Source organism: Pongo abelii, chromosome 1 (genome assembly GCF_028885655.2).
Source record: "Pongo abelii isolate AG06213 chromosome 1, NHGRI_mPonAbe1-v2.0_pri, whole genome shotgun sequence".
Classification (NCBI taxonomy): domain Eukaryota; kingdom Metazoa; phylum Chordata; class Mammalia; order Primates; family Hominidae; genus Pongo; species Pongo abelii.
The window spans coordinates 55,426,757-55,435,291 of record NC_071985.2 but is presented as its reverse complement, the minus strand read 5'-3'; positions in this window follow the sequence as shown (position 1 = coordinate 55,435,291).

Below are 8,535 nucleotides of genomic sequence, written 5' to 3'. Positions count from 1 at the left end.
AATATGCCCTCTGTGGTCTTTTGGTGTAGTATTTTATATACACAATTTAACTCAGTATCTAAATATGTTTAATTATTATAGTATCTTACTGATTTTGTTTTGGTTGTTTATTTGTTTGTTCTATAAGGCAGGATAAAGGTGTTAAAAACCTTCTAGATTATTGACAGTGAGTGTATTTCTCCCTTTCATTGTGTGGGATTTTCTTAACTTATATTGCAGCTATGTTACTAGTTGCATACATGCTTGAGATTATACATTTGTTCCTCTTGAATTGATTATTTAATCACTTTATTATTTCTTTCATTGTATTATTTTATTTTCTTGGTCCTCTTAATATATAAAATATATTTGTTTTATTATTCCTCACATTAATTTATAATTATTACTTTTTGATTCTAATAATTCTTACCTTCAAATAGTCAAAGGTCTCTTTTTAGTATGCAATCACATTTTATATATTTTTTGCTCATTTGCTTTTAATTTCTGTGTTATACTATTTTCATTTAAAATGATTATAAATGTAGACTTATTAAATTTAATTTTGTTATTTGATTTCTATTTGTTTCTTCTGTTCTGTTTTTTTGATTTTCCATCTTGCCATTATTTGAATAATCATGTTTATATTAAAATAATAATCTTAATATTTTAAGTACATTACATTGTATATACTTTATTAATTTATATACATTTTATGTTTATGTATATAAATAACAATTATTTTAATATCCCTGCCAAATAGATTTAAAATATGGACTATCTATAGATTTAAAATATGAACTATCTGTGAATTTATTTCTAATGCCTCCTTTTTCTATTGGTCTTAAGTCATTTGGTTTTTTTTCTGAACATGAATAATTGCAGTTGCTGTAGAAGATGATATTTTCTTATAATAGAAATTCTCTTTTTATATGAAGGATAATAGCTCTCGTTTTTCTTCTTGAGTTTCTTCTAGTCTCACCCTTCAGGGTTGCATAGTTAAGAAATTAGCCAATAACTTTTAGAAATGTTTACCTAGATTTTGGGGCTCCTTCTCTGCAGTGTCTTCCTTTTAGGTTTTGCCTCTCACAACCAGCCTTAAACCTGACAATTTTCTCCTTGGCAAAGCAATATACTTTCTCCACCTCTTTTGTTCTATTTTCTTGTGAAAGGATTTGGATTAGATTCTTTTGAAAAGTCCACAGTCAATGTGTAACTAACTTTCTGTTCCCCGAAAGTTTGCCTGTATTGCTTGTTTTTTTTTATTGCTGTTTTATATAATTTATTTGGTTTTATAGTCGTTTTAACTTTTCTCATTGTAAAAAGAGGCTACATAATCACAGACATGAAATTTATTGGGAGAATTAAATGAATTAATACACATAAAGCACCTGAAAAATTTATAGAGCATAGTTGGAATGGTTAATTTTAGGTGCCACTTGACTGGGATAAGTGATGCCCAAATATGTGATATAACATTATTTTTATGTGTCCATAAGGATATCCCTAGAAGAAATTAGCATTTTAATCAGTAGACTGAGTAAAAAAGAGCACCCTCTCCTTGGGGATAGGCACCACCCAATGTATTGAGGGTCAGAACAGAACCAAAAGTTAGAGGAAGGAGCTCTCTTTTCCTGAGATGGAACATTTATTCTCTTCTACTTTTGTTCATCAGTGCTCTTGTTCCTCAGGCCTTCAGGCTTCAAATTGAACCGTGACTTACTGGGTACCCTGGTTCTCACGATATTGGACTTAGATTGACAATACACCACTGACTCTCCTGGGACCCCAGCTTGCAGATGGTAGATCATAAGACTTCTCAGCCTCTATAATTGCATGAGCCAATCCCTCATAATAAAACTTCTTATTTACATGTCTCTATATTTATGTCTCTATTATCTATCATCAATCTATCCATTCATTTATCTGTCTATCCATCTATTTATTGATCTATCATCTATCTATCTATCATCATCTATCTATCTTATTGGTGCTGTTTCTGGAAAACCTCTGAATAATACAATTGAAAAACCCCAATACATTATAATGACTGCTATCTTTCTTTTTGTTTTGTATTATGCTCCTCTTAAATGGTTCTTATAATTACCCAGCCTTCTGGTATTCCAGTTGGACGTACTGGCTCATAATGAATAGAGTATCATAGAAGAGATAGCACAGTTGTTTATAAATTAGGTGACAAAAACAGCAAGGTTATTCAACTTGGGGAGGCTGTGTGTTTCCATCTTGGATCAATAGTTCTGGGACAAGCAAGCTACCATCTTGCAAGCAGCCTAGTGGAGAGGTCAGTGTGAACAGGAATTAATGTTTCCAATCAGCAGTGTGAATAGGAATTAATGTTTCCGATCAGCAACCAGAAAGAGCTTGAGGTCTGAATGTAAACAAGCTTCGCACTGGATTCTCTCTCAGTTGACTCAGGAACTGACTGCAACCCTGGCTGACACCTTGACTACAGTTACAGTGAGACTCTTAGCTAGAACCACCAAGTGAAGAGCTACTCCAGAATTCCTGACCCAAAATATGTGGAAAAATAACTGTTGTTAGTCACTAAGCTTTGAGATTTTTTTTATAGGCCATAGATAATTACCACATTTTCCTGGTTATGGATATATTATTATGTTTTCTCTTATGCTGAATATTGATATTCTTGTCTATATTCTTGTCTATATTCACTCTGGTAAGAGATATATCTATACAAAACAAACACATGTTTGGAAAATGGAAAAGTAAATCTGTACAGCGGACTGATTTTTTTTTTTTTTTTGCTTATTTTCATTGTTCAAATGTTATTATTTTACACTTACTGGTTTTAGAAATACCATGTTGTTCTCGCCCCAGCAGAACTGAAAGATTGTTCTAGCAAGCCAATCTACACAATTTCCTTTTATTTTGAAGCATTTTATTGGATTATTTTACTACAGTCAGAAAAAGAATAAGAAAACCAAGATGAAGAGGATGAGGAAGATAAAGAAGAACAGGAAGAGAGTAAGAAAAAGGAAAAAGAAGGAGGAAGAAAATTCTACTGAGGTAGAATTGAGTTGCTTTTAGGCCTTGGTACAGAATTATACAGGGATTTTTTGGTACAATGTGTGTGCTATTTCCCTTTTATAAAACACAAATGCACATCTTAACCACTTTAAATCTTTTTTTTTAATTAAATAAGCTGTACGATCTGGAATCCTACAGTACAATTACAAGCAGTAGCCAATATAAAAAGTTCCATAGCAAGCAGCTTGGAAAAAAGAGTTCCTATATGTAACCTACCAGCTGGGTCCTTAAAAAAAAAAAAAAAAAAAGCGCTGTGAAGTATGAGATTTATGCAAAGCTCTAAAACATTTGGAAATTGTAATTCCAGGAGACCAAACGAATGATTGTAAAGGAATTATCAGGTTCAGAAAATTAAACAGGATATTTCAAGGAAACACCTGTTACCTAAGCTATTCATCTTATTTCATGTTCCCCTGGGATTTGTGTTGGTTCAGTGATATTTGGTATTTGAAGATTGGAAAATGTATGTAGTGTATGTGTGTATGTCTGTGTGTGGTTCTAGTGTGTATATGTGTGTCTCTGTGTTCTGTATTCATTACACAGTAGTGTTCATAGTCATATACAATATTCAGCCCTCTATATTAGTATTCTACAATTAGGACTGATAGAGCTGTAGTCATTAATTCCTCACTAATATATTGTAGTTAATAATTAAATGTTTACAAAAATTTTAAATCATAGTTCAAATCATTTATTACTAGTTTAATTGTATTTAAATTTTTACAAGAAGAAATTCATATTCCCCAATACCCTTAGACATGTTCCTTTTACAAAATTCATTTAGAACAAAAAAATACTTTTCAGGTCAGTGAATACATTATTTCTTCAAAAATAAATATACACAAACAAAATGAGTATTGGCATAAACATCTTAATATTTTTGTGGTGATAAAGCCGAGTTACTCTTTTATTGTGTTCCATAATATAAAGAGGCAATTGTTTTTAAAATCTCATTCTAAGAAATTAACTTTCACTACTTAATTGAATTTGTGATGTGACAAACTCTGAATATTCCATCAAATAGTCTCTAAATTACGTTGACGACTTTCTGTTAAGAATGAAGGATTTTTACACTAATTAATAATGTAGTACTTCTCCTTTCAGTTAAATCTTTTTATCTTCTCTGATTAATAGGACCCTATTTAATAAGACATGCATAATCAGGGTATTTGGAGTTGACAGAGCCTTTAAGAAGATAGCAGTAGAGGTGCTTAATGTAAAATTTATTTTTTTTAAGAGAGAGAAAAAATAAAAATAACATCCCATTTTAAACCTAACTTGGTTATCTTGGTAATAGGCTCTTAAACCAGAACAATAATAAATAAAAGGCATTTCTTAATGCAGGGTTCCCTCCTACCCTTAGGATTCGGTGTATTCTGAATGTGGTGCCTGATCATTCATTTACTTTATTTTAGTGAGGTTCATTCCTGTCATTGACTTTATTTATTTATTTATTTTTCTTCTGCAAAAATAGCTGATTCATTGATTAAAATGTAAGCTCCTGAAGTCAGGGGCATTTTCCTACCTTTCTCAGCATTTTAGTACATAGAATAATTTCTGTCATAAAAGTAGCTGTAGATGTTGTTTCCCTAATTGAATTAGCACTTAAGATCTACGCTTAACTATTTTATTTTTGGTGTATATTTTTGTGTCAAATGCAGAGGGCTTATGTGAATTGAGTTTTTGGATAGATTTGATTTAAAGAAACAATGTCTTTCTGACCAATAATGAGATAGATGATTTGTAAATAATGGGTTATTTGCTGTCTTCTGGATTTGTCAAAAATTCATATTGTCACTCTGATGACATTCAACTGTTATCATAACACTAGAATTATAGTAACTCAGACAGTTTGAAAAAGAGTGAGACTTGAGTAAATTGTAATACCTTACTTGGCTCAACTTAACCAATGGGTGAATAAGTTATCGGCATATAATTTTTCTGATTCAAACCTTGCTACTTAGCTGTATGACTACAGACAAATATTTCACTTTAAGTTCAGAATCACACAAAAATACTAGGGTTAATTTAATATATTTAATTCTACTTCCATTTAATATTTTATGGCAATAAATAATGGTGAAACTAATCATTTAAAAGAATTACAGGAAAACTTGTTGATAGAAGCTCTCAAAGTTAAGATATAGAAGATTAACATGGACCAGATATCTAAAATTGAAATTTACTAAGACTGATGACTTAAACTAGTAATGAAAATAGTTTTGTAGACAAAAAAGGCCTTGGTAGAGCAAATATATGTTTGTCAAGAAGGCAATGGAAATAAATTTTATTTGTATCAGAATAATGACACATTCCTCCCTAAAAATTAATTGAGACACAGTGTAAGACAATCCATTTTAATTATTTGATTTTTATTCCTTTTTAAGATTTTTGAGCTCAGATGATAGGAACCCATAACTATTCTGTATAAATTAATCTTCGATAGAATATCTCTTGTCTTTATGGGTAGCATATCAACATTTGAAACACTGCCTCTTTCAAAACCTAAATGTTACATTGATATTTCAGAAACCATCCTTTGTCTCACAGATAGAGATGCTATCCTCACAGTGTATTTAATGCTGATACTCTTGACTTATTTATACATTTCTTCGAAGAAAGAAATTGAGTTCATTATGCACACAAAACATTAAAAATCTGCAGAAATTAATTTTAGGACATTATAACCATATTAAATGCTTAACCAGAGGAGCAAACAATATTGTATTTAATCAAAATGACTTTATTACTAAGAAAAAGATTCAAAACAGCTCTCTTTTCTCTTAATACCTAATAAGGCTGGAACATATTTCTACATTTTAAAATATTTTTGTATACTATACCTTTGACATTTTAGGTTTTTATGTAAGCACTACCATATGGCCTAAATATTAACTCATTTCATTTATAAATGTTGTAATTTGTTGTGACTGAGGTCCAAATTCTGTTTTGCTAATTTTCTTGGAGGACCTTTCTTCATAAGAGAAAAATATGTGTCTTTGGAAAATAAGTGTGTTTTCTAAAATTTAAAATTTCTGTATTTTTAATACAAATACTATAGTCCTGAGATTAGAAAGTTTTTCTCTGGGTGTTCTGCTAGAGAGTGAAAAATACTTGTAGCATCTACCACTTCTTTCTACTATTCTTACTCTTCTATAATGTTTCTTACCTTCTGATATTGTGACATGTCATTTCATATACAGTCATGCGTTGCTTAACAATGAAGACACATTCGGAGAAATATGTCTTTAGGTGATTTTGTCACTCAGCAAACATCATAGTTTCTTTCCACAAACCTAAATGGTGTGGCCTAGTACACACATAGGCTATATGGTATATCCTATTGCTTCTTGGCTACAAGTGGTTAAAGTGTTTTACTGCACTGAATACTGTAGGCAACTGTAACAAAATGATATCTGTGTATCTAAATACAGAAAAGGTAATGCCTAGCACTAAGATGTTGCCTTGGTTAAAATATCACTAGATGATAGAAACTTTTTAGCTTCATTATAATCTCATGGGACCATTGTCTGTATGTGATCTGTCATTGACCAAAACATCATTATGTGATGCAAGACTGTACTTTAAATTTCTAACAATTTTTTTTTAAATTTTACTTTAAGTTCTGTGATACATGTGCTGAATGTGCAGGTTTGTTACATAGGCACACTTGTGCCATGATGTTGGCTGCACCTATCAACCCCGGTATCAAAACATAGCAATAAAAGTTGTTATGGTTCTGATAGTATAACATACAATTTTTTGTTTATTTTAAAATTTATTATTTAACTTTCAATGCTGCCATTTTAAATTAGTACAAACTACCCAATAATACTTTAACTGGGCATAAATGTATATTTTAGTGGATTATCACAAATAAAACATCTGTGTGAACCACCCAAGTCAATCAATTGAATATTAGAAACGTCTCCAAGCCCTGTTTATGTCCCATCTCAGTCACCTCTTCTTATCCTACCAAATGTGCTAACATGCTTTTTTTTAATATAGAAATCCTTTCCTCACTTTTCTTAAGTAAAGTAATAATGAAAGCTGTATTAACGCTATATGCTTCTCGGCCCTTAAGATGCATAGAATAACCTGGTGGTCTTCATAAAATGTAGATTCTGGTTTAGATAATCCAGATTTGGGCCTGAGATTCTATGTTTCTTAATGCTCCCAGGTGATCTTAATGTTCCTGTTCCAGGCACCATTTTTTGACTGTCAACTTGCTAGAATAAAACATCACTGTGCCCTTTACTATTGATATCATTAACTTCTACTTGTCTAGTTTTGCTTTTTTTCTTGTGAACAAATGAGTTTAAGAATGGTTTTCCAGAAGATGGCTTACTCTTATGTATGTTTTCTTCCATGTTTTGAAGATTTTTTACCTCTGTATTTATTAATGGAATGACTAAACTAAAGGCAATAGGCAACTTAAATAAACCTTACTTGCACTCATCTGAATGAAGATTTCACTGTGCCCTGGTCTCCTAGGCAGTATGCTGGAATACACTAATCAGTTCCCAAAAAAGGGAGAGCAACAGGTTCTGCTCTTGAGGGACCATAAGTGTAAATAGCTATTGCAATTAAGACCCTCTTTTAATGAGAAAGTTCCCGCTGTTACTCCAAAATCTCAACACCTGCTTTATGGGTCTGGATAAGTTTGAATCTGGCACATCTAGAAATTTCAATGAGAGAAAACAATTAGTTCAAATGATACTTCCAATAAAATCCAAACACCTGGCAGTGATAAAACTATAGTTTTTCTTTCTCAAGAGAATGAGAAAATTAAGACTGTCATTGGGGAAGCAGCAGGAAATACTTTAATTTGCTGTGAATTTCTTTCTTTTCCCCCCTTATTTTGGTGAATTAAAGAGTGGTCCAAGAAAATCACACTCAGTCTTTCTCTCCCTGAATTTTAAAAAGGAATTTCAGGGAAAGTGAGGTGAGACAGTCAACAGCATTTACTATTTTGGAAGACGAGCCAAGTTTCATATTGTTAGTAATATGGAACTCACTTGAATATCTTCCGCAGATCTCATTCTTATTAACAACTATGTAGTTGTTTATTTGAGTTATTCTCTCTACTACGTAAGTAGCTATAATTTCAGGGATTTTGCAACTATTAACATCATGTCTTCAATGCTTTTGCTAGTGTATCCCACGGCTGTGGCAGTGGAATTGGTTAAACGCATACATGTATTTTAAATGCTGAGTGATGTTAATAAATTGACTTGATAACATAGGAAGAAATTTTAAATGCTGAGTGACGTTAAATTGACTTGATAACATAGAAGGAAACAACACACACTGGGGCCTATGGGAGAGTGGAGGGTGGCAGGAGGAAGAGGATAAGGAAAAAGCAACAAAAATAAATAATGGGTGCTAGGCTTAATACCTGCGTGATAAAATAATCTCTACAACACACCCCTATAACACAAGTTTACCTATGTAACAAACCTACACATGTGCCCATGAACTTAATATAAAGGT